This window comes from Ostrinia nubilalis, chromosome 25 (assembly GCF_963855985.1).
Source record: "Ostrinia nubilalis chromosome 25, ilOstNubi1.1, whole genome shotgun sequence".
NCBI classification, from domain to species: Eukaryota; Metazoa; Arthropoda; class Insecta; order Lepidoptera; family Crambidae; genus Ostrinia; species Ostrinia nubilalis.
Window position 1 is genome coordinate 5,020,181 of NC_087112.1, and position 23,790 is coordinate 5,043,970.

General features: G+C 35.4%; 1 protein-coding gene across 1 annotated transcript in view; it reads right to left on the minus strand.

The window, feature by feature from the left end:
* The window catches only part of LOC135084273 (latrophilin Cirl), a 418,461-nt gene extending 394,916 nt beyond the window's left edge, over nt 1-23,545 (minus strand). The window contains exon 1 of the mRNA XM_063979064.1: nt 23,272-23,545. The gene's annotated coding sequence lies outside the window, so the exon portion shown is untranslated. The remainder of the gene's footprint in view (nt 1-23,271) is intronic.
* Nucleotides 23,546-23,790: the final 245 nt, after the last annotated feature.

Sequence of the window (23,790 nt, forward strand, 5' to 3'; positions counted from 1 at the left end):
TAAATAACATAAACTGTCAACTAAAAGAAATATGACGTTATTCGACAAATATAGAGCGACAAAAAATTTAAGAGTGACACTAAAAAAACCCACACCGGCGTTTTAGTGTTGAGCCCGATTTAGAGACAATTAAAAGAGTTATATCAACTAAACCTAATCAATCGTGAATCGGGTGATTTTAAAAGTTTTATTTCGTGCTTTAAAAGCTTTTTAATTTAGAAACAATTAAATAGTTTCGGGACTATTTTCTTCTAGGGTTAAACTAACTCTTCGTGAGAACGTTACTTCGTCGAACTCAACCTATTTCGCGAGTGTATTTAGCAGGCTTGCGGGTTACAACTTGTTTTTTTAGTAAAGATTGATCATTATCAAAAATAATCCAGTGATTTAAATCTCAAATAATGATACACGCGAGTTTAACCATGTGGTGCTGAAATTCACGCGATCAGAGCCCTAATGTAATACCTGTATTATAATTACATTTAAGATACTGCTAGACATAATTTAAACTTAGACTATGCTAATTAGGTAATTAATCTTAGTGCTTTAAGATCGGCATTGTCATTGCTAAGTCTTTGAACTCTATTGTTGTTCAAAGCTTTGATATGTAATACTTAGATATCTGGCAGATTTAAATTAATTAACGCTGTAATCAAACCCATATAGCGACAAACATTTACATTATTAATTTGTGCGAAAAGTCCTATCAAATATTGGCACATAAATCGACAGAACCCTTAACGGCATTAATGACATCTTATTCGATTTTACTATCGATATATCATACATTATTAACATCTCGTCGTAATTCGATTACAACCCTCGCGAGTCATTTTTATTGTGAAGCCGCCTCCCATTCGCTGTAGGGAATTAATTATAAGGCTTAGCGCACACGAACAACTGTAAAACTATTAACGGAGTAGTCCAAATAGTTGGGAATAGTTTTCTTGGAACGCCGCCAGGAGCGCTGCGCTCGCTGATAGATCGCTCGTGTTCGCGTTGACATGGTTGTAAACAGAAATAAATAAAATAGCTATGTTTTGACGCGATATCATTCTAGTGGGACAAGTTTTATTAGTTGGGATGAGTTTTTTGAAGAGTTAAAGTTTGTTGTCGTTGACTTTTCGTGGACTGCGCTTAACCTCGGATTTTTTTGATTGTCGTGTTGATGTAGGGTTAAGCTTGGACGTAAAATGCAGTTAACTGGTGACAGTAAAGACATCTTCCTTGTTATAATTAATAGTTTATTGTGTAATGTTATTTTTATAGATTAGATTGCTGAAGTAGGTCGAGATTTCTCATAGTGATCTCGATGCCGTATTTAGCACTTCTTTAAATATTTCACCATAGTTTTACTGTAAAGTTAAGCGCATCTTTGTGGCTCTTTAAGTTTATCATTAAATAAATCGTATTTAGATCACAAATAATTACTTTCAGTTTGAATCGATTTTGAGTATCAGTGCAATTTTGCCTTGCCTTTGTTGACAATCGAAAAAAAACAGCTTTTTTTAATTCAAGTTTTTTTCATACTTTAATGTGAAACCAATATTTTTCTACCAACCATAATTTAAATTTACTTATACTAAATTACTTCACCAAAAGAGCCCTGCCAAGTGTAATTTCCATTCACAGTTCCAATCCATTCAAGAGTTCGCTTTAGTTTTATTCCAAATTTCGTGACGCAAATGAAACTCTGCCAAGTATTTGAGTGAAACGGCAGGTTAACGTTCGGCAACGGGTTAACTGGAATAGAAATAAAATAACTGTTAAATAATTTGGTGATCACGCTAATGTGTATACGGCCTTTGTTTATAATTTAAAAGTCTGTAATTTTTCTTTTAAGATTTTTATTTCGTCTTAAAATCTGTAATTTTTTCGCCATAATTGATTTTGAACTCTGAAACCAAATTTAAATCATATTCAATTGGAGAATTACAATATGACTCATTTGATGTCAAACGTACATTTGACGCGTCTAGGATTCTTAGATATGATGGCGTCACATAATGTTAACAACTCTAATGACATTGCAGAAAGGTTTATTTTCCTTCTGCATGCTAGCTTGTGATTCTGTTACTATACTTCACAACACAAACTGCATTATAGTACTTCAAGTACACTACTTTATGTAATCAAATAATAATTACATTAATTTAAATAAGTACACAGAAAGTTAGAACGTCGACTATCATAAACTTAACTGAAAGTTGAGCTTGCATTTAACATCGTTGTTATGTCCGAGTTCAAATTCAAGCACACTTCTAATCCGTCTGTAATTGTAGATTTTACATTAAACTTGACAGAGAAAACTAAACTTTATTGTAAAGAGATAAGGTTTAAATTTGAAGTGTACTGTATAAATGCAGTTGACTGTACTTTGAAGTTTGACGTGGTATGAAATATGAATGGGAATGGTTATCTTTCGGCTGCCTAGGGCCAGTGGTGCGAGATTAGACAAGTGGAAAGTCTCAGATTCAATTTCAAATCTTGTCACTTTGCATCGCCATAGATATCCACTTTCTAACCCAATGTAGATTGAACCTGTGTCTATTGAACATACATATAATAATAAAATAAGTCTGTCTGTTTGTTACGTTTTCAGGTCAGGAAGAAAATACATACTACGATTTGCAGCAAAAAAAAAGGAAAGGTCGAAGAATGTTATTTTAAATAAATAGTTTATGTTTTTACAATCAATTATTAAACATTCCAGAGAATAAGGTGTAAAAAAAACAGTATTTCGCGAAATATTGTGACAGACAGATTTATACATTTTAGCATAAAGGTGTTAATTATGCTAATAAGTACATGTTATATCAATTAACCTTGCAAATACAGATCAATTGCTATTAGCATTTACAGCGTCAGCAGGCAATAAATTCACTCTGCCAAAAGATACACTATTGATGAAACTTGTGTATAACATGATGCTCTGCAATAAACCTTTGTGTAGTATCTCTATCTACCTATTAATTTTGGCGTAGGTAACTAACCTTACAGCTTTTTTTTATGCTAGACAAGGCAGGTATTTAACCGCATACGCACCTGGTGTTAAGTGAGATGCAGTCTAGGATGGTACATATCTGCCCTGTAAGTGCCTATTCACTCTCGCTAGAATTCTTTTTCTTCTCTAAAAACTAGAACAAAGCATTATCTATAGATACTGAAATATATTCATAAAAATACAACAAAGCTTAGTGAAAAACTGTGGCGGTCCTCAAAATGTCTTTACCCAAAGTTGCTGGAGGGGCATTATTACACTGATTTTTAAATACAATTCCGGGGCAAGGACCCTTCCCGCTTCCTGGACTGTGGGTTCCTACAGGATGCAGGACGAGTGGTGCTCGGCACCTTTTTGTCCCGAAATAAAGTTTTTCCCGAACAAAAACTGAACGCGCCTCGTAAATGCTGTAAAAACGGCCAAGATAAGAAGATTGGGCGCGAGGGTTCTGTGAGGAAAATCTTTGATGGTTTGGTAAGTCATATACACTTGAAGTAACTACATAAAAAGAACCCTAAAACATAAGGTATTAAACACCATGCATAGGTGTGCAAGTAAAATCCTAGTTAGATAGATTATGTTCCTTGTTTTAAACAATCACTGACTTTATAATTAAGTACCTACTAGTTCTGATGTCATAGTACTTATGGAAAAACCATTTGCGAAACGATGCTCAAAATACGACTCAATCTCAAGTATTGACTCAAGACTACGAGTCTGCGACTGATTAGGTTTTATTGGTATTTGAATATATTCTAGACTCTGGAATATCTAGTTTCAGTTTGTAATATGGACTTTATCTTTTAAGAATACCTAAAAATATTTAAAATTTTAATATTAAAAGGGTTTCGCAAATTTAACTGAACCCCAAAGCGAGGGTAGACAGCCCGCAGGATGCTCCCTACCCTACAAACGCCTTTGTGTTTTACAAAAGTAAGACACTTGCCGTATAAAATATTATTATGGGCACCCATGTTATTAAGTATGTAATAAAATACGCCTTTGTTTCCAGACTAACTTTTTGCATTTTTTCCAAAGGATCCTGCTCAATAAGGATAAAAACAGACGAGTTATTTTGCATAATCCTTATTCTAAGAAAGATTAACTTTTACGAATTATTTTTCAAAAAAATCTTGTTTTTCCATTCAATATTTGATGTTATTTATCAGTAGCTCACAGCAATTAGGGTGAGATCTAAACATAAACCCAAAAATAAACAGTTTCTAAAAACAACCGTATTTTATGAACCTCGTTACCCAAACCGAAGATTGATTAAGGAAAAAACAAAGCTGAAGAACTATTGTACAGTTGGGACCTATCTCTCAACGTAAACATTAACTAAGTAAAACACAATTAATCTTAAAACTATAAACAGAGAAATCAAAATCGAATGACTAAAACATTGGCAGATGTACACTTGTCGATACAAAATTAACGAAGTATTTTCAACTTTAATCCTTCGTGTTAAAAGTCAGGTTGTAGCCGTAAACAGTGATCCCATATGGTGTCTAGTTAACATAATACATGGAGAGGTTTGTTTGGAATGTCCTGATGATGGACATTTAGTGGAAATATTAATAGTTTAAATGGGACACGTCTAACAGTGTGAACAATCTGTTGGGAGTAAAATATTTGAAGCTGAACGATCAAACAAGATATTAACTGGTTAAGGAAGACGTTTATAAACCGACGGATTAATTTAATATAGCTAAAAATAGCGAAACTGCGTGGTAGTATAATACGTAAAATGGAAAAATCTTTAAATTTATTATTTCTGTTAGAGTCACAATATCTCATAATTCCACTTAGATATTACTAAACACAACTATAAATAGAGACGTAACTGTTAAAATGACCACATGTGAAGATAATGAATTAAGCCACTAATCTAATGATGGAGCTAGAAACAAAATGGTGGACGCATCAAAACTTACGACGACGCAAATTACTTCATCATCTTAATGTGATTTCCAGATGAATTCAACATTAATTTGAGCCATATTTCATACTAGTTTATTAATTGATAGCCTAATAAATTCTGATTTGAACACAAATGCATTCGATTTCACCGAAACTAGATTCTAATTGAAATCTGAAATAACAAACTGGATTCACGTAGAGCAATAATTTAGAAGGCTATTTAGACGAAATTCTTATGCAAATGGAGCCACTGCCTCGGAGTGTTGGGTTGGAAATGAGACTGACATGAAAGATTATGGCGGATTTGGATTTCTAGGAGATAAATCTGGAGCTGCAAAAGAGGGATGCACAAACAAATCAGTTATTGCAGAGACTGTATGCAGTATTTTCAACGAATCCAAAAATAAAGGCTATTTAAAGACACGTTTTGAGGACACGCTCAATTACTTCCATAAAAACAACGAAATCTCAAGACTGGTCTATAAATAAAGTTTCTTTAAAGTCATGCTACACTACAAAAGAAATTACTTAACCCTACATCTGTTAGCAAAAACACTTACTCCAATAACAAACACCGGAAAACGATTCCCATCTTATTTACTCTACCTTTGCTACAATGGAATTTAGAAAGCAAATAGTGACAGAATCCGAGGGAATCTCGAGTTTCACTTACGTTTCACTCAGACGGATCTCACCTCGAAATCTTTATAAACAAAAACAAAATTTCAATTTAAGTTCAACCCTCTAGAAGCCGGGTGTATTCGGTCGACGAAAATCCCTGTTTGATCGACTTCTTAAGTCGCAGAGATACCCTAACTTCGGTAGGGTTAGGTTTTGCTCCTTGATTACCATACTACGGAATATATTGATGGATCCGGAATATTAACAGAGATACTAGTTATTGGAGGGTTGTATTGAGTTTGGTTCATTCGATTTCGATTCTATCAACATTTAGCATTAGACACTTTTTAAAATCTTACCCCCAATCTAAATCAGGTCGAAAGGTCTGCTTACCTGAAAGAAGAAAAAGAACGATTAGTTACAAGGAAAATTAAATCAACAAACTTTTAACTGGATCTTAAAATAACATTTCTGAATCACGTCTCCTAGAATCCTCTGAAACTGCTATTCCCAGGTATCGGGGAATCAGGACATTGGTTGTAAAACTTAATATGGGCCACATATCGATAACTGTGCCGTAGAGGAAATGAAACGACTCATAAAACCATAGCGCTTACGTCGAGGCATAAAACCGAGTATTTGGTATCGGCGGATAAAGGAGAAGTATCGTAAAAACCGTTTTATAATGTATCCAGTGATTGCTGGCGACTATCTCCGCGATTTAGGAAGTTGAGCGTTTAGGATTCGCCAATTGATAGGCCGTTAGGAACAGTTACGGCTCTGTCAAATATAGGTTTGCGCGGATATGGAGATGGAAGATTGCAAGCTGCAGTTAGATGGGACATTCCAAAGCCGTTAACCTTTAAAGAGGTACATCTAAACGATTTAGAAGTAGGAAAGGTTAAACTGACTAGTAATAATGTAAGTAAAAATCATGATATTTCAACAGATGTTTCAATAGACATTGAGACAAAAGCACTTCAAAATAACGGTCAAGAAGGCGCAGATTACGTTGTACTGAAACTTGATTGCAGACGTCAGCTGCTTGCAACTGCCTTTGTCTGGAGAGCTTAGATCATCGCGTTACCTCATATTTTACCTCTTCACTCTCACTCATTACATATCCATTAACAAAAAACGGTTGCCCAATACCGAGCTGCATTTAAAAGGCAACCTTTAACCCGCGTTTTGTAGGCGGTTACCATTGTAGCACTTCGTTGTCAAATTAATGATTCGAAGCAAGGCGCTCCGACCTCGATGTTCCCAGTTGGGTTTGGCCCAAGATTTCGAATGATGTGATTAATTACGATGTTTTAAAATGTAACGGTAAAATGTGTTGGTTATTGGAGGTTTTGAATTTTTTATTAATGATTATGTGAATCCTTTGAATTTCCCGTTTTGAGTACAGTACTCAGTTTTTTTTAAATTTACGCAGTATATTTCTGTCAAGAGGGTCATGCTCCTGCAATGGAAACTAAATGACCTGACGATGATGAGGATATAAAAATATTAAATATAATTCATAACACAAAAAATTGTTATTGATTGGCTACATTTGAAGTTAATATTGCACAATATGCGCAATACTGAACGTTCTGTTAGAAAAGAATCCTAACTCACAAACGTAAAAAATTGCGAATCTGTGAAGATCCGTTCAAAATTTTCGGCCAATCGAAAAGTATATTTTATTGATCCGTTTTTAACTTTCGCTGTTACTCAAACCTTGTACCACTGACAATGTTCTGTAGCATTATGCAACAGATAGCGTGCCGATAATCTAATCGTTACAACTTGAACTTTATTCGATGCGAGAACCTCATTCGTTCTCGCATTCTTCGGATCATCAAGTGAAGTTCACTTGTAATGTCCGCCATTACGCAATTTGAAAATTTAACGCGGGAATAATTAATATCGTGTTATTCGTGGGGCAATCAAATATTGCTTATGAATTTTGTAATTGGTAAAAGTTTGTATTTGAAGAGATTGAAGACATTTTAATACGACCTCAGATAAACCTACTAAATAAAAAACAAGCAATGATCGTGAAGACGAAACATGACCTTTTATTAAACTTACATGTTATATACTTGATAAATGACTACAGAACGATACATGCCTATGATTAAGACTTTAATTACCCATTATGATACCTACTGCTTAAATAAAAACAGTCTTAAATGCAAATTGAGCTTATCTTGTGACCTATCATCGCCTTTGGTCGAACGTTTACGTTTTTTACAGACGAGTGACGTCAACTGACACTGATTGACGATTAAAATAGAGTTGGGCATTGCGTTTAAACTTTTTGGTGCCGTTTTATGTTAAAAAATGAACCAACTCCATTGGATACATTGATAATGGCGTGTTTCTTTTATCATGCAATACTTAGCTAGCTACGATCTAAATAAAAGTACAAAACTGTACTAATTCTTTAAACACTTATTTGATACAACAAAACACCAAATACGTGAGGTATCTCAGGTAGAACTAAGTTAACAATGGTGCTGATTTTGTGAAACCAGGAGTACTTATTATCAATAGAAAAGTACGAATTCAAAGCATGGGTCATTTCTTTTGTGTCTAGTTTGTACACTTAACGGTTTAGAATTACGTCATGAATTTTTTGTTTGTGAGACTATTTGTTAACTTGTATTTGCAGTTTTAACTATCAGTTTCAAGGTAAGAACTTTAGACCATTCTAGGTTTTTAACAGGGTTAGTCTCACTGATTAAAAAAGAGAAACACGGGTCTCAACGCGAAATTTTATATGAGTTGCATTAGTACTCAGAGTTTGACATTAATTCTGCTGTATTGCTAGCTCACCAGTTTCACATACAGTGTCTAAGAATAAAGGTAATTTTATCAACTAGGTAAGTTCTTAATCTGGAATCTGGGACTTAACCCGCCAGTGGCGAAACAGCCTAAACTAGCTTCAATTCCAAAACAGTCCAGCAGTTATTTATAAGATCTATTCCTACTGATCAAAGATACACCAGATTTAGAATCATTCGGAGACTATCGGATGCAATATTAAAGCTGTTCATCTTTGGTCAAAATCTCGGCCATTTCCCAGTGACCCAGATACTAAATATTCGCTGGAGATGTAAGATTACGACATTGTCCGCCGTGGAGCAACAATCGTATAAGAATTCTTTGACTGATGGATGAAAAGGGCTTTATATTATACTAGCTTTTGCCCGCGACTTCGCTTGTGTGAATTACAATCTGTCACAAAGAATTTTCTACGCGCGTCTTGGCCTACATAACAATCTATGTTTATTCCCTGGGTCTCAAAATATCTCTTTATCTTTCAATTTAAGGGATCGTATGCAATGGTAATCAGAGCTATTTTCAACAAAAATTTAGACCTTAGTTGCGCACTGCTGAACATAGACCTCCCCCAGTGATTTTCCATAATAACCGGTGGGTAACAGCATGCATCTTCCTGCTCTCTTTATGAGAACGTCGGTCCACCTCACTGGTGGACGTCCTACGGTCCTTGCAGCCCTATCGGCCTGGGTCGCCTGCCTTATTTCTTATTTGGATGAGACAAATTAGATTTTTATTGATCGTAGAAATCTGTTTTTAATAGTGTTGTGTTAGTCTTGATTAGTTAATGGAACTTTTCATTGATTTCACATGTTTAATTACTAAGTCCATTTGTCATAATCACGTAACCACAAACATCAAATACACATGAATCAATACTTTACACGTAGTAGGAAAAAACATTATACAAAACTCAAATTGTCAATTTGTTTACTTTACTTACATTAATAATATTTTAGGTCCATTTTGCTAGCAGGTCAACTGACCGACCAATTTCCACAAACAACTTGGAACTTTATTTTCAAGCTTTAAAGCTCAAAATGTATTGATACTTGATACTCGTCATATTTCTATTTTGTGCCTACTTTTCATGACGTTCGCACACAAAAAAGCAAAAGTGCACAACTCAATAGTACTCCATTTCTACGCGTCGTGACTCAAAGACGGCCTGGTTTGATGAATCACCCCTGATTGGCTAGTCATGCGATTTTTACGATTGTCAATCATGTTTACGATGCAACGAGTGAACATTCTGCGGGTTGCGTGATCTATTAGCATGTGAGTTTTGATGTCATAGAAAAGAAGCTAAACATCAGATAGGTACAAATATTTCAATACGTTTTAGTTGAAGTCTAATAATATGCCTAATTGCCTTCTAAAGTCTACTTGTACAAAGAAAATATTGGAATATTACCTTACTTAATTCGAAGCGGCCTACATAAAGTCTACTCGTATAAAGAAAATATTGGAATATGATTTCTACGCCAATAGTAGGCTTCGCTATCAAATTAATAAGATAATATTTGAAGTAAGGCATGAGTTTTTTTTTTACTTATTTCTCAATTATATCGCCCTGAAGCGCTATAGTGAAAAAAAAAACATAAGTAAACACGATAGACTCGAAAAATATTAGATTGGACTAATATTATTAAAGCTAAAGAGTTAGTTCTGAAAATAGTTCAAGTAAACAGTCCTTGAAAACTATTTTTTTACTATTTTACTATAACTGCAAACTATTTTCAAGAAGAAGCGGAGACGCGGGCAAATCTAGTAATAAAAATAACAATTTAAATTTTTATTTATCACGAATCCGAATCAGTGCTGTTTACCAATAACTTATTTTTAGAAAAGGCCTGAGACGAGCATTGTTATCGGTGATCACGATCTATTTTTACAAATTTAACAATAACCAATTATTAAGCCAGTCACAATAGACACTAGAATGAAATATTTACAAGAAAGTTTTTAATTTAGAAGATATTAGGCTCATACTTTAACCGATTGAGTCCCAGACGGCATTAATTAATGTCATAACAATTATTCGCGGAGCTTGAAGGATTGAAGAGGTTTAGTTGGTGAGGTTTTAGGAGGTAATCTATGGATGTGTGTGGAGCTAATAGCAACCGTTCAATCTGGAAATATTGGGAGAGGCCTATGTTCAACAGTGGACGTCCTGTCTGAAATAATGATGATGATGAGGGGGTAATCTCTGGATCTACTGAATCGATTTTGAAAATTATTTTAAAGCTAAATTATTGCGTGTGTCATAGACTATAATTATGTATTTTAACCCGAAAAATGAACTTGAACGAAAATCACGAGATGCCACGGGCAAAATACTTATAGTTCCTGCTAAAATAAGACAAAAAGTTACACCGAATTTGATATACCAATTCATTAAACAACTCTACATAGTTCGGTTTCAGATAGAAGGGTTCACCAGAACTGGAGAGAATTAGAATTTATGCTACGCCTGTACAATAGATAGTGTGGACAAAAATTGTGATACGTGGAAAAATTGTTGAGTTTCAGTATTCTGGGTTAGGGACGTCAAAAATATCAAATCGATATCCCAATACATCGATATTTCATAAATAATACCGATCTATCAAAATGTTTTCTAAGAGAATATTGGCATCAGTCTAAAATTTGGTGTAGACTGTAGATCAATCTTACGTTACACTAATGAATACCATCATCAAACGTTATTTTTTTATTTCAACAGTTATGTCTCGTCTTTCATTATGTAATGGTCCAGCAGCTCGCTTTTTGTACCTTTTTCTGTGTACAAATAATTCAATAAATCGAATAACTACTTATTATCTGAAATTAAGAACCGCGATTGTATCCCATTTTAATTCAGAATAACCTACTGCTATGTAAATTTAATTTACCTATTTATTTCCTACGATAACATTTATCGATATATCGATGTTTTTAACAACCCTATTCCGGTGTATCCGAGATTGGTGTCATCGGCAAACTATTGTCCAAAAGCCAATAGAGAGGGACAAAAAAGTCGCTATAGTTTTGCATTGTTGGCTCCAGACTTCAGTGTAAAAAAGCTTATGTGTTAGTGACAAGTTAGTTCTGGCCTTCTGTACTTTGTAAAGTCAGCACATCCGACTATACACTGTTCTCGCAAAATAGCTCCTATTACAACGTACTAAGGATACAACAGTGTTCAGCATTATGTCCTGTTGATTGTACAATAGATACAGCTGATGGGAAGCATAATGGATACTTCATGCTTATTAGTAAGGTAAAGGTAATTAGACTTAAGGTATAAAAACCTTTTAAGATCACTTGAAAAGCCAGGAGACCATTTTGCATAAGGATGATAATTGTTTGAAAGCTTTACGTACCTACTGATTTAAATGAAGAAATACGTTAAGTAACTTGTGGTCTAGTTAAAGACGATTTCCTTGTAAAGAAAACTTATACCAAAATCTAAGTATTTTAACACAATTAAAATTTAAAAACCAGTTTCGCGAGTGAAAAACATTAAACATAGCATTGTATAAAGTTTACACTCTCAACCTGCAATAAATGTTTATATTTTATTCTATGCATGGATGAATATTATTGATTTATGATAATTTTACTGATGCTTTTCTTTTTACGAGATTATTATTTTAAGAGCCTACTTAAACTGTATCTTAGCTAAACATAAACCAGCTTCAATTTATCCCAACTAACACCTACTTTACAAAATTTATCCATCAGATAAGCAAAGCACCTCCGATTTCACTTCTTTATCTCAAGATGTCCGTACATCTGCGCCGACGCAGCGTATCAATGCGAATTGCCTAAGATTTACGATTCTAAAAGTTGTGGTCATTAACCGCTAGCCGTCTCGCTTTGGCATAAGGCGTTTCGAGGCGTGCGAGCGGGATAGGATTAATCTTTCCTATGCTAATGGTTGAGGTCTCTGTAAGTTTAAATTCCGTGGTTTAGTGCAGGTAAGTGCTGTCTCATCTTAGTGGAAATACTTTGAGTAAGTAAAGATAGTGGGAAGTACAGTTTCTAGCTTTAAGATGTAGGATAGAAATCATACCGTATATTATTTGCTTATGGTTGTTTATTGACGATGTTTTGCTGAATGATAAGATATCGAAGCGTCAACATGCACGTGTACAGTCGCCACACAAAAGCACAAAGCGGCACATTTTCGTAGCAATATAGCACATGTTACAACTTGTAATGCCATATTGGCACATACTACATTTGTAACCTAATTGTGATTTGAATTCTAAAGAATCTAGGAACGAATAAAAATGTGTTATAAAGATTTAAGATGCTGACTGTACTGATAACGTAACAGAAAATATTTATTCAATGATATTACGTTGCAAAACTATTGCAGTATCGCTGCGACAATAGTAGGGCACTAAATACAATATACTCATAAATATAGATCTTGACAGTACATTTCACTGTCCTAAATACAGTAGATGACAGTTTGATACTTTTTTTAATATGCATAAATTCGTAGCTGTATTTTGTAATACAGCTACGAATAAATACCAGAAAGGTACTTTTTTATGATTGTAGTTTTTGCTTCATTTTTGATGGTGAGCTACAAATGTGTTAATGATAATTATAAAAAGCGTAACTAATGACTCCAACTATAGGTAAATCGTTCTACACAATAGTTATCCACCATTGTTGATGTAGGTACGTCATCATAGTACTGACTCACGATTCTATGATAACTCATTATGTATGTTACATACATTAAATTAAATAAATGATTCCGCATCAGAAAACATTTAGTATTAAATGTAGAAGAAATAAGGTTTCAAGTGGTAAAATGAATTGCGGTCGGGTTTTTTGTTGCGATTTTTTTTTGTGTCCAAGTTCTTGTATTTTGTAAACATACTTACTCATTTCATGTTTCTCCTTTAGAATAAAATACCTACCAATAAGCAAATATTTATTTCCTTTTGTATTGAAATTTAATTTACTAATCATTTTACTAATCATTTTACTAATCATCATACCAGCAACTGCACAAATCACTGTTCAAGTTTATACTTGACCTTCCTATATTAAATTTATCTTTATCTAGGTGAAAACCGCATGAAAATCTGTTGATTAGTTTCCGAAATTAGCCCGAAACGTTGCAGGCGGGACTTTTCACTAATAATGATGTCATCATCAATTTTGTTGTGATGGGTACAAGTCAGTCATGTTTATATTTCATTATCTACGAGATAAGGTAGGTACTAAAGGTTATACATAAGTTATAAACACAATTGCCATATTTTATACACGATCATTCTCAAATCTTAAAATACACGAAAATAGAGTTGGGCCATCTTGCACTTCCCGCGCCAATTCCCTACTAGTGAAGTGTTCCTTTCAAAGATAAAATACTGCAGCGATAGTACCAGGGCTGGTAGTGTCCGGTTCTCCAGTTTTTCACCCGGACAGTTTAGTTTTTCAATGTCTGGTCCGGTGAAAAATTACGCCCGCCGCGATAGTACCTATCTTTCTTAGAACTAGTTATCTTTTTCAAGGGAACTGAGTGAATAGTCTAGACCTTTTTTAGATTTGTTAAAATGTGTTTTATTGAGAAGGATTCTATGTTATTCATACAAACTTATTTAGACACCAGCTTTAGAAACATAACCTTCCCAGAGCGCAGTCAGGTAGAAAGTACATACTTTACTTAATTACTTTATTAGAGATAAATTAATTGAAAAAATTTATTCTTAATTTTCTCTCATAATAAATATTAGCTTATTGAAAAAAATGCATTTCAATAGATTGTGCGGAAAGTTTAATAAAGAAACAAGACATAGAATAAATTATGTTATTTGTATGATAAAAAATAAATGAGTATAACTCAGCTAAATCATTACAGAATCATGCACATCAAGTTTTAACAACTTATATGCGAATTAGCTACAAAAAGTAAAGACTAATATTATTGTAAGTGACTACTAAAGTTTCTTATCAAGATCGATTCACAGAGAGCCTTTGATATAAGTAATCGTACAAGAAACTAGCAACTCTGAAACTTAGTCAAATCTTAGACTTCAAGAAGCTTAGTTATTATCTGTAACTTGCAGTGGAAGTCTAGGATGTGCATCGGAGACATTTGCTATCTCTTCTAACTCATAAGACCCCAATTATAAGTTTTGCAATTTTGGCACACCCTGTATTTCGTGATCGCTGGAACTATGGCGCTAGTGTAGTTAGTGGAGCAAGATAAACTTACATTTGAATACGTAAATGCTGAAGAATGATAATTTTAGTTCCTATTTACCAGTGATTTTGTGCAACTAAAAATCATAACCCTCCTTTTGCTTTGCCGTAGTCGGGTAAAAAAATAAGTAACATTTTTCGTGACTTAGGCTGAGTTGCACCATCTTACTTTAACTTTAACAGACGTCAAAAATCTGTCAAACTTCATTATCAAAACACAGGTTATTAATATAGTAAGTTGGTGTAACTCAGCCTTAGTAATATGTGGTCATAGTTAGACATGGTAGCATGTAATTTAGTTCCAATAGGTGTTTATTTAACAACAAAATGTGTAATTTTGTATTTAAAATGAGATAAATTTAGGCGTTGTGCCGTCCCTATTTACCTGAACGTATAATAGGGATTGGACGGCCGAACGCCGTAGCTGAATCAGCTGACTGCGAGCCACCATTTTGGATTTTTAGCGCCACAGACAAACACTTTGATTACGACAGAAAAGAGGTTTGAAAGCATCGCAATCAGGGAATAAAAAGCATACAGCTTAGTATTCTATGTTCTCAGCTGTTTAATGGTAAGAAGCAGACGTGATAAAAGTTCGAAATGAGTATTATTAGATATCTGGGTCGCCCCAACTGACCAAACTTTTGGCGGTAAAATAGCACGTGTCCTCCAAAATATCGATAATAAATCAATGTTGACGCCCGAAACTCGATAAAGCGCGAAAGCAAAACGATAAATTGGCAAAAAATGCGGCATCCAGAGAAATCACCGCGAATATTACGCGGCGAAACTTTTTTAATAACGCCCGCGATTCAGTCTCAATCGAAAAATCCGTAACAAAAACCCTACACAGTAAGAAAAATGTATAAACATGTCAAGGGACTGGACCAGGTACGCCATTTTTTATTGAATTGAACACCTATGCCCGAGAGAGAGGCACGATTCCCTGCGTTTTCAAGCGAGGCAACAACCAAGGGAGCGAGACGGCGATACGGCAAGCACCCGTCCTTATCACACCTCTGGATTCATGAGGACAAAGAATAAGTAGTAATAAAGACGTGACATTCCTGCAGATGGTTGATAAAACTTAATACTTGCCAGTTTGTTCGGTCGCCGGCTATTAAAAGGCAACGAATAGATACGTTGTTACACGGTCTTTAGTTCTCAAGCTTCATGAAAACATTAAAGGAAATGGTTCTCTCTGGCGAAGTCGTATATTGCCTCCATGTTGGTGGTATCGGGCCTTTTTACTTTTGCTATTGGCGCGAAATTGGAGGAAAAGAAAATGGCAAACATTCAACGTCTCAATTTAACTCCGGGTGTTGCTCAGTGTCCCCGATGGAGATACGATCCCAATAAACGGGCGGAATCATTTTAGAAATGCCTAATTTTTATTACGGTCGCATTCGAATTCAAGTTAAGAATGTTTTCAAATGACAAATGCCGTGATCCATCTGTTTCGCTTTCTGTTTATTCCACTCGAGCCAATTAGCGAGAGAGACATCCGATATCCCCGTCGCAACGCAAAGGGACAAGTTGGGGCTCCAATTTTTACCTGATGTTATTACTAGCGTTGACAGTCGTATTATAAGGGACGCAGAAGTGTACGACACTCCAAATATCGCAATTTTATTATGCCCTGATGACTTATAATAGGGTCTTATGAATGGCGTTTAACGTTTAAGAGGATTTACACGTGGGAACTTTCTTATCCCGCAAATTAAGTGTGAGCGAGTGAAAAAAGGACACGATATATCCTTTGAATGACGTCACAGCTACATAAAAGTGATAGCATACTGGAAACTTAATCCAAGTACTCACAATTCGTTATTCGATGGCCGGAGTTCTTGAATAAGCCGATGGAAATAACCTTCAGGCCGATTTCGGAGTCATACGAAACTCGTAAAATCTCACCAAAGAGACGCTTGATTCACCGCCGCTCCCTAATCTTACAAAATGTAACGATCCTGTCGCCTTTATCGGTACATTACCCAGTATCTACGCAAATCCAGCCGAATTCTTAGAGGAAGACGCCGATATATAGTAAATTTTTGCTCGGGCGGAACCAACTGATGTTTCCATTCGGATGTTAGTGGGGGAAACTCGTAAGCGGTGTTCCGTAAAGCGATCGTTTGTTCAGCTGATTGCTAGATTGAAAAGGTTTTCGCTTTGTTATCTATCAGCCTTATATCCATTGCAATTTACAAAATCCTCTCCGCAAACCCGTAGTTGATTGACAATACGACCACAAATGAGTTCGATGGACTGGACGTGTATAATTTGGAAACAATTTCAATCTACAATAAGCTTTCAACTTGGAACCCTAACGGCAACCGAAATTATTTCTCAGCCATGCCCTAGAGACAATAAAATAGCTTTCTTGTAACGATACCGCCTCAGGGCTTCCCGTAATGTTTCTTCCTTTACGCAGTTTCGACCTGCGGTGTAATAAAACAATAAAATGCACAACTTCTTAGATTACTGTTCTTAGGAACGTAAAAACATCTGCCATTGACGATAGCATGACTCCAACTGAAGATAATGCAGTTAAATATAGTTTAGACGACGTGGAGCAAATTCACACGTCCCTCGAAGGTGCGAACTGATTTAATGACCAAGTATAATGATGATAATCGCTTGTAATGTTCCCAGCAACTGGCTAGTAAGCGGATTCCAGCAAACAGAATGGTCAGCTGAAGGGGAAGTAATTATGAGCACATTGCTGATTTACGATAAGGATGTGACGTCAGTAAATTGCGTCATACTAATCATAGACAGACTCGACACTGTTAGTTTAATTGAAAAAGTATTGCATCCACAACTAATTTAGGAGCGTTACAGAAAAGTAATACAGAAGCCCGTTTCGCATTTAAAATATTAGTTCCGATAAAGAACACAATACTGCCTCATTTACATATTTCGAGCAACATTTTTATTTGGGAGCCAGACTTAAATAATTCAGCATGGTAATGGCATCGCAGCGAAATATTCAGGGCTGGTATTAATAATATATTTTGCGTGATCAAAATGTTGACAGATCGACTCTGAAATGTGCAGTATCGGCAAGAATTTCGGTGTAACAATTTGGGAATTACCAACGGACTGACATTACAATTTACAAATATTTTTTGCTGAGCTAGGAAATTTGAAATTTTCTGAGTTTACTAAGAATTACGTACGACGCGACGTAATTAAGAACTGAAAAAGACGAATATATTTTCTTATTTAGTACTGACAATAGTATCAAAAGCAATTAATGTGAGCTACTTAAGTACAGTATCATTTATTTACCGGCGAAGATCGTTTGTAACTTTTTTCATTTCCTTGTAAATGACCATTAAAACATTTCCTTCTACGACATTGCTCATTGGGCTAATAAAATTCAAATCATGCAAATGAATAATTTATTAGTTGGCATAATTACTTTGATTCATTCCCATTGCCTTTAGTCTCGTGACAATATTCGATATCACCTTCTCTATATCTTCGATATTTTCTTCTCTCTCTCTCTTCGTCTAGCCATATTCATCAGACTTGGAAATAGGAACAAAAATTGTAACGCCAATATTTTGGGAATCCCTAATGAAGATTTCATGCCTTATTCATACCTTTTAATTTCTACTTTTAAGAAATTCTAGCAGTGTTTTAATGGCAACCGAAAATGTAAAGCTAAAATATGCTGATAGGGATTTTATTGTAGAAGCCACTTTTTAAAAGTAGCTCAAAGATGCTTGAGATTTTTTAGATATCTTCATGGCTTAATAAATAGTTAGAGAAGCACTTTACCCGCTCTGAATGACTATGGTGAGGCCGTCTCGACAATTATTTCTTTTCTCACTGATGTTATTTATCTGTATCGTCTTTCAAGGCAGTAAGAACTACATTTGAATAGCATTCTCTTTGATGATTGTGGGTTTGAGGATGGCGTTTCTACGACTACAGCCGTTACAAATGTTTTAAAACACTTTTTACTTTAATGACTTCTAGCTTAGTGCTTGTAATTGCCTTTTCAAATATATCTCGGCGTGTTTCCATAGAACAATGGATAATCTTGTATTTTAACGACTGTGAACTGTAGTCTATAGCACCCTTGACCTTTGAAATGCGTAATTATGACTAGTTATTAAAGAACATCGGTAAAAGTTAACAAAGGACATTAAGGTTCTGCGTCAGTTTTTAAAGCATTAATTTCGACCCACGCTTTTACTATTTCTATTCACTTACAAGTTTTATTTTTATGATTTCCTTAGTTTTCCTGCGATCCAAACACGTCAATAAGAAAAAATGTGGTATAATTTTTCTGCTGACATTTTGTGGTATTTTCTGTTTGAAGAACATCATCATCATTGGGTCATTCAGTCTCCACTTCTCCTACAGTACCTAAAATTGAAGAGTGTAGTACTCTTGCATGAACATCTTTTCTTTCCAAAGACAAGTGGAGGATGTGACCTACCTATATTCCCTGGCCAGATGGGTTGTGAAGATTTAAAATGTATATTTGATATCAAAAACAAGAATAATAGTGCCGAAACTGTGACACAAGCGACGTCAACTCCCGCGCATGTAATCATCAATTAGGCGTGCGCCGTAACTGTAACTTCGTCACCGAACATGTCACAATGGGATGTCAAATTTAATTAATCCCTACAAGATAGAGGTAAAACAAACAGCTGCATCTTTACGTAATAGATATAGAGTTCAAATTTGAATGAATAGAAAGACCGCTCGACTAACGGACTGAGGCGGTCCAGTATTTTTTTACTGTTAAACGTCGAAGTTAAATAGATGGTTTATTTAGATACTTCGGTACTGTTTCGGGACCGATGTAAGCTCACTTTGAGATGTTTAAGTTTTTGATTAATTAATCAGTAGGTTAATATGGACGTTGAATAGTCGGTTCAGATGGATAAGATACTAAAAAGTTTAAGGCTGAGTTGCACCACTCAACTTTGACAGTAAATTTAACGATAACCGGTGCAATTTGTATGGAGTTTGACAGATTCTTGACGTTTGTCAAAGTTAAAGTAAGATGGTGCAACCCACCCTAAGTGCTCAGTTTCTTACGTAAAATTTTCTGGAAGTCAGAAGTAACAAAAGCGGGATTAGCTTCCGAAGCATACTTAGGTAAAAAATACGAGAGAAAATCTTTGTAGGCAAAGTTGTTACAGAAGGAAATCTATGTCTAGAAAAAATACAATATTTCTCAGTATCACGACTTCCACGAATCATTTCAAGTCCTAGTAATTTCAGATATTAATTCCATGTATGCGTGTTTGTCTTGTTGGTTGTCCTAATAAAATAAGGCAAAGAAAAAACATCCCCAGACATTCCGAAACATCCCTATTTTCACAAAAGTTATGTGCCTACTTAAAAGTTTGCCGACATAATCCAGTTTAATCTAGATCTTATGTGCCCTTTAGACCTTATCACAAATTAAATTCAAGAGCTCAGCTACTAAGTAGCTGTAACTCTTTTAAATGTTAAGTCTAATGTCCCAATTAAAAAGGCTTAGTCTGTAATAAATACTGAAAGCGGCTTATTTACTTTTAAATCCTCAATACATTATTAACTTTAAGTCTTACTTCAACAGAGATGTTTACAAATGCTAGGATTATGTTGAAAAATATGTTTATTATCAGTTGTATAATCAACGCATTGACATTAATGGTCTGTGGAAAGATTGACATCTGTCACTGTGAATGAATGTCAAAATAAATTCATTTGTGGCGTTATCTCGATTTTTATCTAATATAAATGTATGTTATGACTAATAACAACATAGAAATGGGTATAAAATTATTAATAATTGCTAGAAAATGTAATTGCTTCATAAAAGCGCTTCGTCTAAAGTGAGGCAAAAAATCATTATCATCCAATGTCATATAACATTACGTTTTTACTAACGTCAACTGTCAGAAAGTATGGAAAAAACGTTTAGTTTTTGTGGTGTGTCTAGTTTAAAGTGCCTCACTTTTCTTGAGCTTACTATCAATTTAGGCTTTAAATCTAAGCCTAGTTGTTACATAATCTGTTTAGATAATGTTTTTAAAACATTACGTTAAATTACTACAATTTAAATGACAGATTTCTTAAAAACATTTCACATAACAAAACGTAGGTTATCTCGAAGAATTATAGCACAGTTGTGGTTCAAAACTAACTCTCTTCCACACCTAATGCCATTAAAACAAAATCGACAAAATAAATCTTTAAAACTGGCTGGAAACTCCGTGCCCAGCAGCCGCGACATACGACCCGAAAACGGCGCCATAAATTAAAAGTAAAACTACAAATCAAAATTCGAACACACCCCAAGAACGTAACGCCACCGCGCCACACACGGGTGGAAATAGCAGCGCATCTGTACCATAGAATCACGATTAGGGAGACAAACACGCAACGGATCCCGTGAATTTCATACATAGTTTTGTATTAGAAACGACGATTTTAGTCTAATTTCGGTTGAGAATGCCATTAACTATCTCTCATCAAAAAATACCAAGTTATTGAAGCAGGTTTCGCTACTTAAACTTCAAATTAGGTACGCAAACGTTTTGTTGTGGTTGTTGTGTAAAATTTTTGGTTGGAATATTTTTAGCTGCTAAAAGCGTTAGCACGTTATTCCCTACCATGATTTTCCGTAGTCAATTAAGCGACGGCACTCGATGCAGCCACGGCACAATCGACACATGTCGACATCTGTTCGAGTGGTGGCGTGACACGCACGTTTCCGGGCACATTTCGTGATTTTTTACCCGCCAAATTAACTCGGGATGCATGTTCGAGTAACCACTAAACGACACGTGCGTGGTCACGTCCTAAGGGTGAAAGTTCTTTTTTTACAGATAAGTTTTATGTTTTTTAAATTAGGTTCATTCACTGGCATTAGCTGGAATACTACACCACAGATTACAAATTAATCTAAATTAATAGCATGAAATTGTATGCGGTTTTTGGTTTGTGGAAGGTAATTTTGCCATTCATTCATACTTTTATTTATAGTTTCCTACTCTTTCCGCAATTTTGCACAAAATATGATTTAATACGAAAATTCCATCATAAAACCACCGATCGCAATAAGGATGAAGTAATAACAAACCTAATAAGTAATAAATAACTTCCGAGAAGCCTCAAATAAACCTATTCTACGTCGACGTAATTTTAATACTTATTATTATTCAAAATCCACGCGTTTATCGCACACACGACCGCTATCAATATCGCCTTTACTGCTCAGTTTACGACTAAATCAACGGTTTCATCTTGTAAATGTAACCCTTAAGTCGGTCATAAAATTATGCGATCCATTCAAAGTTGGTGTTGCAATAAAAGATAGATGATATAGATCTTACAGTTTGAGTTTCAAGTCTTTGAAGCCCGCATCGTTAAGTATTTTTTGCTGTCCTAATTATTCTGTACTTTGTAGGATTTTCAGTTTTATGTCATTGCGTCACTTAAAAGATGAGCAAACGAAATAGTTCGCAATAAGAACGGATTTTATTATCACATTCGGTAGGGTATCAAATTTAATTTGATGTGTTTTTATCGAGACTATAAAATAAGATTTCACATAATGATTACATTTTACGATTGCACATGTGCCGAATAATATTAGATTCCTTTGCCACATTATTATAAATTAAAAAAACAATTGACCATAGCCAATAAACGTCAATATCAAATTAGCAATGTTTAGTTTTCGTTCGGCGCTTTTTTCGTCGATTGTTTTTTATTTTCGGGTCGTGTTTTGGAGTTGATTACACAAAAATAGTAAAAACAGTGCTTATTTTTGTTCAATTTTCACTACCGTAGTTGTTTTCACTGCGAAATTAACAAATGGAACGCTCCAAAGAGATTGTTATCATAAAATTGGTTTCTAACCTAAGATTATGGCGCAACTGGGATCAGTTTTTACTTAAGTCAGTATTTTATTATTATTTTTAATGATTTAATTAATTTACTATCTAATTTTATCTATCTTAGACGAAGAGATGCCGTTTGTTTTGGACTACTGGCGCCATCTATACGCTACCGAGGAAGGGCGAGAGCTTTCTATGTAAGTTCAAGATTTGTTGCTACGTTTTCTGAATGTAATGATACAAATCGTTGTAAAATATTTATATTTTGATTTTAGTCGTTTTTGATGTCACTTTTGAGATTTTGTTTTTGTTATGATTCCAGAGTTTTATAGTGAACTATGATCAATTGCTGGCTGTAAAAATAATCCGTAAATGAAATGACGAGTGAAATCACATGGAATTCTACATCGGTCCAACTCGGTATCTTCAAAGCTCTCAAAAAGGAATTCAAGATCCTTTTATGAAACCAACCTCCACGAAGACGCTTCTCAAATCTTGTAATCGAATCGCGATGCAATATCGCGGCATTAAAAATGCTAAAATACCTCAGGCAACCTACCATTACCGTTACAGCCAGCCGTCTAATTAATACCCTCGCCCACTCGCACCTCGGCGGGACTCGAACCCGTTTTGAAACCCTGGAGTGTTTACAGTGCACGCCGCGCATCTACAATGCAAATCCTCAAACCATATCTACTATTCAATACGACTTACACCGCGCCGATACCACCTACGAATACGAAAGCGAATCAAGACTATCGATTTAACTCCACACGAGGGCCGTAGAAAGAATTCCTTACAACAATGAACCGGTGTAACAATAAATACCTTAATGATATCCCGAGATCCGAGAGAAAAGGCGTCCGGCGGCAGGCAGAGACCCGTCCCACACTTTTCAACAGAAATCCACTAGAACAACTCGTGCAGAGAACATCACAACATGAAATGGCACAATCTTATTCACAACACTGATGGGAATCCACAGCACTGGTTTGGTTTTGGTACAAAAGATGTTTTTTCGTAACACAACGCGACGCAGCGCTTCCCTCCGTGGGTCGACCGTTGCGCGCGGCAGCCGGGCACTCACTGAACTGGTTTGTCGGGGGCGCGGGCGCGCGGGGGGCCCGGGTGCGTTTGGCTCGCTTTTATGAAAATATTTCGTGAGTAATGCACATGTTATGTTTGAGTGCGTCGGCCTAGGAAGGCCTCGGATCTTTTGATTGAAGTGCAGCATGTACCGCGATAGATAAAGCTGCTAAATGCAGCAGGTCAAGCCGCTGGATGCGCGGCCTTTGTCCCATGCCACGCCGCGTACCTGCCAGGTACGGCCGGGCTGCATTTCTATCA